We start from the raw sequence: 11,809 nt of genomic DNA, 5'->3' as shown, positions 1-11,809 counted from the left end.
TTTAGCCTTTTCAGTACTACCTGATGATTCAGGTAAGCCACCAGCCCATGCAACTAGGACTTGGCTGTCCAGCCCTCACAACCAAGGGGGTGGCTGTAGAACTAATTGGAGGCAGGTGTCCATGTAGGGAAATTGGTCAGGGTGACCTAGTTCCCCAGTTATGACTCACCACACATGTAGTGTGGTAGGCCTGTCTAGCGTTCCTTTCCGCAGGCCAGCCTACCCCAAAAGCAGGCCAGTCCACCTCACAGAAAGCCCTCAGCTTCCCTGGATGGAGTCTGACTCCATCATTCTGAGTATATCCTTTTTTGAAGTTCCTGAGAATAACTTTTAGATGTGTTTCCTTCCCCTATGGGTTTCCCATGAAGATGGGTTCACAACAGACAGTTCACGTCCAGACCTTGCTGTTCCTCTCGCGAGTATTTTCAAGTGCCTCTTACCTTTGGAGAATTTTGAACCAGGAGTCCACTTTACGCTAGCAGTGAGGATCGTCTCCGTAAGCCATGTGAGGTTTGCCACGGGTCCAGTTCCAGACACACTCACTCTTCTGCACACACTCCTGTACACAAGACCTCCCTTTCCAAACTGACTGAGGACTACCGTGGTTTCCCTAGTTGTAAGTACTCGGACGATGGTTGGAGATTGAGCAGGCCTCCCTTCTGGTTGTTGACCAGGTCTGACTACCTGTGGCCCCACGCCCTTACCGAGGTTCAGAAGTCCAGGATTAGTCGTTCCTTCACCCTCTTGGTCCGTTAGGGATGAGGATCTGCGACAGGTCTCCGTCCAGGAGGAGAGGGTACACACAGCGATAAATACCGCTGGCGTGAGCTCAGTAGACAGTCACCCCAGGGACAAAGGTCTATCTTGGCATCCATTGCTCCCAGGGTGGCCACAGCTCTGTGGCCAGTCCTTCAAAGTGCAGAGAAGAGAATGTTCCCCGCCAGTGCACCAGAAATGTTACTTGAGTCGCTCTGAAGGAGTTGCCAGTGCAACGCAGGTTGTAACAAAGGAAGGGCTTTATTGTGCTAGCACGTGGCTCAGTGGATTCGTATCCAGAGGCTGAGCCCCATCTTCCCTGTGTGAGGATATTTTATAGTTCATTTGGGATTGGTTAGCGGGGGCCAACAGCTTCACAGGGCTACCTGGGATTGGTTGGTTGAAACATACGGCGGGAAAGGAAGTATGAGCATTCAAGCAAGCAGTTACAGAAGCAGAAGCAGGTAAACGTTAGCTCCGGGCTCTGTTCCCTCCCACAGGTGGGTCAGGAACAGGAGATTAGCCTGGGTAATCACTGGAGGCTGAGGTGGTCTGTTGCTTATTTCCAGGAATGTGAACTTTGCTCCAGGAATGAGCTATGGGCCTGGGGAACATGGGTGTTGTTAAGTACCGTGGATTCATAGCGACCCTGCACAGGGTTTCCAAGGCTGTAAATCTTTACGGGAGCAGAACGCCTCATCTTTCTCCCGAGGAACCGCTGGTAGTTTCGAATTGCTGACCTTGCGGTTCCCAGTCCGATTCGTAACCACTACGCAACCAGAGCTCCATTCTGGTAGCATAGTGGTTACGAATTGGGCTGCGAACGGCAAGGTCAGCAGTTCAAAACTACCAGCTGCTCCGCGGGGGGAAGATGAGGCTTTCTGCTCCCGTAAAGATTTACAGCCTTGGAAACCCTGTTCAGGGTCGCTATGGGCTGGAACTGACTCCACAGCACTTAACAACAACAACATTATTTTAAAGACAATGAAGGAGTCCTAAGAGTAAAAAGTTTGAGAACAGCTGCCCTAGAGGTATCACATCTAAAGCTTGTCCTTTCTCCTTTCTGCTTTAACATCGTGTTGTTGTTGTTAAGTGCCCTCGAATTGCTTCCAACTCCTGGTGATCCTGCTTCTGAGGAGTGACTGGTGGGTTTGAACCAATGACCTTGTGAACAGCAGTCCAATGCTTATCCTATATTGCGAGGACTTATATATCTTCTCCATACTTCTTACCCACGGACTCCATTTTGGTCACCAACTTTTGATTGTTCTTGTTAAGTGACATCAACTCGGTTCTAACTAATAGCAGCCCTGTATAGAGTTTTGGAGTACTCAAATCTTTGCGGGAGCAGAAAGCCTCATATTTCTCATGTGGCATGGATGGAGAGCTATGAGACCTGATAGAAATGTGTTTACATCTCTAAGCACAGTTTATTCTTCATAAAGACCCAAAATAGTCCTGTCAAAGTATAAAAAAGATCATGCCTTCTATAGTTTTCTACCTCATTTAGCATCAAGACCTGAGTACACACTATGGCCGAAAGAGCCCCACCTGTTCCAGTCCCAGAACCTCTGTTAAAATAAATGCCATAATAAGACAATAATATAAATCAATTGAAATTTATTGAACATATGATTTGAAAATTGGAAAAACTTCTATACTTTTGTTGTTGTTAAATGTTATCATGTCAGTTTTGACATATAGTGACCCTGTATAGGGTTTCTGAGGCTGTAAATCTTTATGGGAGCAGAAAGTCTCATCTTTCTCCCCCAGAGCGGCTGGTGGGCTAGAACTGCTGACCTTGTGGTTACTCATCTGGTGCTTATCCTACAGAGTTATAGCTCTCTGAGAGAGCCTCCAAACATACTTACACCATCTTATCATCACTGTAGAAGTGTAGTGGATTAGGAACTGGGCTGCTAAGCACAAGGTCAGTAGCTTGAATCTACCAGTCACTCTTTGGGAGAAAGGAGGTTTTCTGCTCCTGTAAAGATTTATAGCCTTGGAAGTTCTATGCAGGATCACTGAGTCTGAACCTACTCCACAGCAATTAACAACAACATCATCATTGTCATGGAAAAAGGTAATGTCACAGTGTTTACATAATAGTAATTTACCCTAAAACACATTGCCTAGTCTGATGAGATTTTCTGCTCCCGTAAAGACTTACAGTCTTGGAAACCCTATGCAGGGTCTCTTTGAGTCAGAAACAACTCCACAACACCCCATCACCACCACCAATCTGACCTTGGATTTCTTGTGAGACCGGTATAAGATCAGCACTGGACTGCAAACCACAAGGTCTGCGGTTCAAACCCTCTATGCTGTTTCTCCTCTATGAGGGTCACTATGAGTCAGAACTGACTCGAAGTAACTTAACAACAACAACACAGTCTGACCTTGAGATTTTCACTCCGTGAAACTGATGCCACATAGATAATTTTTCAAAAAGGCCCAATGCCTAAAGTGAACATGTTTCATTTGCTAGTTTATCTAGACCACTGACTTAAAGGTAACTTTTAGGAGTTCAGTTTCTTCAGTGCTTAAGGTTCGAAAAGATACTTAAGGGTAATGCTCTGGGTGGTTTTCTTCCACTCCAGAAATCTGAATTCCAGGAGAAAACTGCTTCTTACCTCTCTTTCACTCTTCCTTTCATTCCTGCTCCCTGTTGCTCCTTAAACATTCCAGATTTGCTGCCACCTCAAGACCCTTCCCCTTGCTGTTCCTCTGCATAGTGTGCTGTTCCTCAAGGTAGTCACATGTCTGACTCCTCAATTCCTCAAATCTTTATTGAAACGGCATCACCTCAGAAAGGCCTATCCTATTTACCCCCATCGTAACTTTTCATTTCTGAGACACCTCATATTCCTTTATCCTAAGGTTTTTTCCTAAATTTCCAAAAACAAATATATTCTTCCCTCTTGGATTGTTATCTCTACCTAATATTAAAAAGCACTGGAGTTTATTTTTTATGTTTATTCTCTAAGATAAGTTCTACCAGAGCAGTGATTTTTGTCTGTTTTGTTCACAACAGTTTGTCAATCTATATTGTCCAATGTTTATTATCACTATTTTATTATTATTATTATTATTATTGAGAAATTAGATCCTGAGTATTAAATGGAAGGAACAAGACAGATGATAGCATGGAAGTACAGCTAAGGAAGTGGGTGGGGAAAGAATAAAAGGATAAAAGCAATGGATTCGAATTCCTGAAGAAGAAAGTTCTTGTGACTGCTTGAGAAGCAGAGGAATATCAAGAAAACACTAGCCCAGAGAGGGCACTGAGTTGGCCTTTTAGGCATTTTCAAAAACAAAGCCTTAGCTAAGAAGATACAGAAGTCTGAAGAACACTCCAGAAAGGTAAGTGGCTGAAACAACAGAGATCAAAAAGGGATTCTGGAGTGGTTCCGATCAAAAACCCAAGGACCTATAGCTCAAGAAGGGAGGAGAAAGAAATAAAGTGCTACGTTTTAAGTGAAAACAATGAAGATGCGGAAGGAGTGTAAAATTCTGAATGGTCCCGGATTGTTAGAGAAATAAGTGTCCAATCATGAAGAGGATTCAGACTGAAGGGAAAAGTTACTTCCATCAGTGGCTGTTTCACAGCATTAGAATGTAGTTCTTGTTAGGCGCCATCGAGTCAGTACTGACTCATGTACTGCACAGCAGAATGAAACATTGCCCGGTCCTGGGCCAACCTTACTACTGTTGCCACTCTGGAGTCCATCGATTCTGCCATTTGGCCAATCCATCTCATCGGGGGTCTTCCTTTTTTCTGACCCTCCACCTTACCAAACATGAGATCCTTTTCCAGCGACTGGTCCCTCCTGACAGTATGTCTCAAGTATGATAGACGAAGTTTGGCCATCCTGGTCTCCAAGGAGTACTCTGGCTGCACTTCTTCCAACACAGAACTGTTGGTTCTTTTGACAGTCCATGACACTTTCAACATTCTTCTCCAACTCCGTAACTCAAAAGCACCAATTCTTCTACAGTCTTCCCTATTCACTGTCCAGCTTTCGCATGCATATGAGGTTATTGAAAATACCATGGCTTGGGTCAGGCGCACCTTAGTCCTCAAGCTGACATCTTTGCTCTTCAACACTTTAAAAAGTTCTTGTGTAGCAGATTTGCTTAATGCAATATGTTGTTTGATTTCTTGACTGCTGCTTCCATGAGTGTTGGTAGTTGATCCAAGAAGGATGAATTCCTTGACAACTTCAATCTTTTCTCCATTGATAAGAATGTTGTTTATTGGGCCAGTGGTGAGGATTTTTGTTTTCTTTATGTTGAGATGTAATCCATACTGAAGGCAGCATTTGAACACGGACCCACAATTTCTGTTTCTGTCCCTTGTGGTTCCAAGAAGAGGCCAGGCTTGTTTGTGGGGCAAGTTCTTAACACAGCCTGTCCTAGAAGAGTCTGATTTCATATTCTCACTTTTCTCTGAAATCCTGGGAACCTGTTCTTCCTATAGTTTACCCACACCGAGGACTACTTGGCCTTTGGCTCTAAATTTTCTGTCATCCTCTTTCTCGTCTCTCGCTTTCATTTAATTATGAATGGTTCTTCTCTCTTTTTTCCCTCAGCTACCCTTTCACAATTATTTTATAAATTAATCACCTGAATGAAGCTCAGAAGGCAATTCCTAATAGTAACCTAAAAGCTGAGCAATGATGTCTCTATATTATCCAATTGTATTATCAATACTGCTGTTGTTATTAGATGCTGTCATGTTGGTTCTGACTCATCGAGACCACATGCACAACAGAATGAAACTCTGCCTAGTCCTGTGCCATCATAATGTTACTTCTGAGCACATTGAGATGGTCACTGTGACAATCCATCTCCTTGAGGGTTTTCTGTATCTGTCTTGAATTTCTAGTAACTTCTTGTCAATGTACTGTTGCGACCATTTTTTAATTATCTTGAGCAAAATTTTGCTTGTATGTAATAGTAATGATATTATTAGGTGATTTCTACATTAAGTTGAGTCACTTCTCTTTGAAATAGGCACAGATAAGGATCAGTTGGCCAGGTTGTTGTTGTTGTTACGTACCATTGAGTTGATTATCCCTGATTCATAGCAACCCTGTATACGATTTCCAAAGAGTGGCTGGTGAGCTTAGATTGCTGACCCTGTGGTTCAAATTGATTTTGCAGTCCAATACATTAACCTGCAGTGTCATACCAGGACTCCAGTTGTCCAGATAACTGTCTTTCAAATTTCTTGGCAAAGATGAATGAGTGATTCCATTGCTGCATCAATTTGTTGATTTCAATTTGTATTTCATCAATTCCTGTTGTTGTAGTTATTGTTAAGTGTCGTTGAGTCAGTTCTGACTCTTTGCGACCCTGTATTGTGTTTCCAAGGAGAAGCCGGTGAGTTTGAACTTCAGACCGTGAGGTTCGCAGTCAGTGCTGATCCTACAGCATTACACCAGAAATTCCAGAGCCTTGTTTTTGACAATGCCTTCAGTGCTACTTGGACTTCCTTCTTAACACCATTGATTCTTGGTCATATTCTACCTCTTGAACATGGACCATTTCCTTTTGGTACAGTGACTGTGCAGTCTTTCCATCTTCTTTTGATGCTTTCTGCAACATTCAATATTTTACCTATAGAATCTTTTAATATTGAAAGTTAAAGCTTGAATTTTTTTTTCTTCAGTTCTTTTAGTTTAAGAAGTAAGTATGTTCTTTGCATTTGGTTTTCCAGGTCTTTGCACATTTTATTATAATACTTGGCTTTGTCTTCTTGAGCTGCCCTTTGAAAATTTATGTTCAGCTCTTTTACTTCCTCATTTCTTCCATTCACTCTACACTCAAGAGCAAGTTTCATAGTATCTTCGGACATCCATTTTGGTATTTTCTTTCTATCCTGTCTTTTTAATGACCTTTGGCTTTCTTCCTATACGATGCTCTTGATGTCATCCCACAATTCTTCTGGTCTTCAGTCATTAGTGTTTGTCAATACTATTTCATCTGAATTTTAAATGCAACAAAAATTGCAAAATCTAAAAGATTCCGTAATTATATTTTAACACTACACCTCTGGAATCCTGGTAGAAGTATTTCTCTAAGATGCATTTTCACCATTAGAATAATTGCTTTCATTATAACATAAACCAAAACCCATTGTCATTGAATTCCAACTCACAACAACCTTGTAGGACAGAGTAGAACTGCCCCATGGGGTTTCCCACACTGTATGCAAAGCTCTCTGGAGGCTGACTGCCACATCTTTCTTCCACAGAGCTGCTAGTAGGTTAAAAATGCTAACCTTTCCATCAGCACCATCCAGGTTCCTCTTTGTGTGACATAGCAGGCAATAAACCACCCAAGAGTTACTGCAGTGCTCTGCCTCTCCACCTTTTTTTTTTTTTTCTTTCTACATACAAAGTGCCTTTTACTGAGAATTTTAATCCTTGTTCTATGGAACATTGGGTTCTCGGTAGCATTTCTAAATTGGGGAATTGGACAGTTTAAACCTTTCTCCATTACGCATGTTCAATGTCACCTTTCAGATTGCTTTTCAGCCTGAAAGATTTCTGCCACCTGTCCTCCCGCCTGCTGCCAAGTCTATAATATTAGGTGTTACTTTCTGTCTGACCCTTTCCTTGTCTGAATAGTGAAATTTTTTCATGGGCTGACCTACAGCATTCAGACAAGAAGCCATGACAGTCACCGCTTCAAATAAGGTTTGAATCAAGCACAAGTACAAATATAACTAAAAAAGCCAGTGAATAATCTTAAGTGCTTGTCAAATTAAATGCTTGTTCATTTGTCTTTGATGAACAGTTTTGGCCTTGGTATAATCACTACACAAACTACCTACAAGAATGATGTCAACCATACCCTCTACACACAAACACACACAAATACACATACTAGTCTCACCAGACTTCCTAAAACGTTGAAATCACAGAGGCCTTTCCTATATTATTTGTTTTGGAGCCTTCTATTTAACCTCAAATAAACTTGTATTAGCTTATTGCTGTTGTGGTTTAAACTGTGTCCGCCAGAAAGATATGTTGAAGTCCTAATCTCCAGTACCTACAAAGATGATTTTGTTTGGAAATAAGATCTTTGAAGATGTTATCAATTAGCTCAACTGATACTGCTAGAAAAGGATGATTCCTAATTCTGCATGACTAATGTCCTTATGGACTTTTGGTGTGGCACTATAGGATCAGCACTGGATGGTGAACCACAAGGTTGGCAGTTCAAACCCACCAGCTGCTCCTCAGAAACTCTATACAAGGTCACTATGAGTCAGAACAGGTTTGATGGCATTTAACAACAACAGCAAATGTCCTTATAAAGGAGAAGGTACACTGAAGCAGGGAGACAGAGGAAGGACATCATGTGACGCTACAACTGCTAGTCAATGGCTACCTGGAGCTATGAGAAGCTAAAAGAGAGGCATGGAGCATATATTTACTCATTGCCTCTGAATGAAGCAACAAGTTTAACACCCTAATCTTGGGAACTCAGTCTTTTAAAGCTATGAGCTGATAAAGTTCTCTTCTTATAAACTATTCTGGTGTGGTGTTGTTGCTTAATGCGCCAGACTGCAAAGTTGTTTGAACTGCAAGGTCAGCAGTTCGCTTACCAGTTGCTCCTCGGAAACCCCGTACAGTGTCACTATGGGTCAGAACTAACTCAAAGGCACATAACAACACAACATAAACTATTCTGCTTGTAGTATTTTGTTATGACAGCCTTAGGAAACTAACATGGTTATAAAACTATTGCTGTCTGTGATCTAAAAAATTTGTCACATTGATGCCATGAATTTACTTAATAGGGCTTTTCTGTCCAAGTTCTTCCTAACTCCTACCAAATGATTGGGTGGGGCTATGCAAATAGGACTCTAATGCCAGGTTTAAAAGGAACCATCTCAGAAGCAAAAACAGATGATCACAGGACCATAAAAAGTTGATCCCAGTATGAGATCTTTACCTGGAAAAGCAACAGCAAAGACAGTGGCATGGAAAGAACAAGTAAAGCTGAGTGCCTACTGGCAGGAAGCTGGTTTGCAGAATGTGCCTATGGGCATTCACAGACTGGCAAAAGGAACTTTGTAACTTTTGTCAAAGCAGGACAGAGGACAAGGGGTCATATGGTTGAGAGGCCATAGACAATAGTGAGACATTCGGGAAGTATGGCAGAGAAGAGGCATTCCTACCTGGAGAACTGCTTCATCCTAAATTGTTTCTGATCCTGAATTGTACATTGTTCATTTCCATTATAAACCCCCTAATTATGAGCATTGTCTGTGAGTTCTTTGTAGCCATTACAATGGATTATCAAGCCCAAATATGAAGCAAAGAGTATGCTGTGGAAGAGAGGGAAGGTTGGTGTCAGAAGAGGGCAAAGAAGGTTGTATGTTTGAAGTGTAGGAATTGCCTTTAAACTAATTTTGAGTTTGATTTTCTTTCTCCTGTATGATGTTGGAATTGACCTCTCTGCCATTTGTGCAGCAACATTTAAATTTCATTCAAATCTAGCTCCACCTCTGTTTTCCTTATGGCTCCATGGTTTCCATTACTGTCAGCTAGCAGCAGTTCATTAAGTTGAACTCTGTTTGTAAGTAGAATCACTTCTACCCACATTCTTCAGAGTATTACTCTCTAGTTTTGCATGCAGCCATTGCTTGCTGCCATTCTTCCTCCCCACAGGATAGTACAGTGAATCCAAGGTCTAATGAACCTACCTTAGGTGCCAGTGAACAGATTGACAGTTCCAGGATCTCATTATCTGATACTTAGTCCAGTCATTTGATGGTAAACATGGCAGGCAAGAATGCTGACAAAAGTCATTTGGAGGATAATATAATGTCCTATACCCATACGGTAGACTGAGCAAAACCATGGCTTTGTGGCTCCCAAATGGAAAAGTCTCAGAAAGTAATAAACCTCAGGAAACTTTCATAATTGCACACATATTATTGCCTCAAATGAGGAATCTTTTCTACATGACTACTAATAACAATTCCTTTGGAACCAGATGTTGAAAAGGAGGGAATGTTGAAGGTTTTGAAAGCAAATATTATATGAGGAAATTGCTACATAAAAACAAAGATGCTAGAGAAACGTATTTATTCAAGCCATATTAAATCTTCAGAATGGGGCAAAGCAAACACACCTTTATAAAAACACTGAGGTGAAGGGCACAGATGCTACTTAGCTGGTTTCCTAGAAATTTAAAACATTTACAATAGAAAACATATTTAGAGCAACTAGAAATTTCAGTGATTAGCCCTGGTGGCATAGTAGATTATGAGCTGGGCTGCTAACAGCAAGGTCATTAGTTCAAATCTACCACCAGTTGCTTCTCTGAAGAAAGGCATGGCTTTCTGTTCCTGTAAAGATTTACAACCTTGGAAACCCTATACAGGTCGGCTATGATTTGGAACCAACTTGGCGGCAGACAATTTTCTACCACCACCAATTGCAGCGTAGTATTAGCAAAAGGAAGCTTTATCTGCACATGTGAAAGTCATCAGCAAAGAACCAGATATATCTCTCCATTGTCTTCTGTCAAATTCAGGGCAATCTGAATAATGAGAGAGAAAGAAGTAAGAAAATGAAAAGTGCTATTCATTTTTCTGCCCAAACAGAGGGTGAAAAGAAAACTATGTCTCCAAATCACAAGCAATTAAGAAAGCTTCCATTTGAAGATCAAACAAAATAATCTCAAACTCAAACCACTGCCATTGAATTGATTCTGACCCACAGAGACCCTAGTTAGCACTTCAAAGTCTGTTTAATCTTTTCAGGGAGCAGACAACCTCATCTTTCTTAAACAGAGCCACTGGTCAGTTTGAATTACTGCCCTTGTGGTCAGCAGTCCAATATCTAACCCACATCATCATCAGAGTTCCTTTGGTGATCAAATTGCTGTTGATATCAGGTAGATCTTGGCTGAAAGAAGAGAATACTAGAAAGATGTTTACCACTCACTGCTTTGTTGACTTTGCAAAGGTTTTCAACTGTGGGGATAATGACAAGCTATGGAATACATTGCAAAGAATGAGTATTCTAGAATATTTCATTATGTTAATGAGGAACCTGTACCTAGACCAAGAGGCAGGAGTTTGAAGAAAGAAAAAGGACACTGAATAATTGAAAATCAGTAAAGGTATGTGCCAGAGTTGTTGTATTCTTTCACCATACTTACTCAATTTGTATGCTAAGCAAATAATTTCAGAAGCTGGATTGATTATTTGAAGAAGTGTGTGTCAGTTGGATTGGAGGCAGACATATGAACAACCTGTGATACTCAGATGATACAACCTTGCATGCTGGAAGTGAAGAAGACTTAAAATACTTACTGATGAAGATCAAAGACCAAAGCCTTCAGTATGGATTATAACTCAAAGTAAAGAAAACAAAAATCCTCACCACTGGACCAATAAATGACATCGTGACAAATGGAGAAAGATTGAAGTTGTCGAAGACTTCATTTTGATTAAATACACTATCAACCCTCATGGAAACAACAGTCAAGAAAACAAACTACATATTCCTTTAAACAAATCTGCTGGACAAGACCTCTTTAAAGTGTTCAAGAGTAAAGATGTCAGTTTGAGGACTAAGGTGCGCCTGACCCAATCCATGGTATTTTCAATAACCTCATATTCATGTGAAATTTGGACAATGAATAAGGAAGACCATAGAAGAATTGAAGCATTTGACTTATGGTGTTGGAGAAAATATTAAAAGCACCATAGCTTTCAGAAGAACAAACAAATCTATGTTTGAAGAAGTATAATCAGAATGCGATTTAGATGTCAGATGACCAGACTTTGTTTCTTATAGTTCTGACATATTATCAGGAGGGATAATGGCACAATGGCAGCAGTACTGGGCTCACGTATAATGATTGTGAGGATGGCACAGGACGGGGTGGTGGTTTGTTCTGTTGTGCACAGGGTCTCACTATGTGTTAGAACTGAATCAATGGCACCTAACAGCAACAACACTCAGTTCTGACTTACGTGACCCACCATAGGGTTTCCAAGGTGTGGCTGGTGGGTCTGAAT

This window comes from Chrysochloris asiatica, unplaced genomic scaffold (genome assembly GCF_000296735.1).
Source record: "Chrysochloris asiatica unplaced genomic scaffold, ChrAsi1.0 scaffold00019, whole genome shotgun sequence".
NCBI classification, from domain to species: Eukaryota; Metazoa; Chordata; class Mammalia; order Afrosoricida; family Chrysochloridae; genus Chrysochloris; species Chrysochloris asiatica.
Note: the sequence above shows the minus strand (reverse complement) of the source record.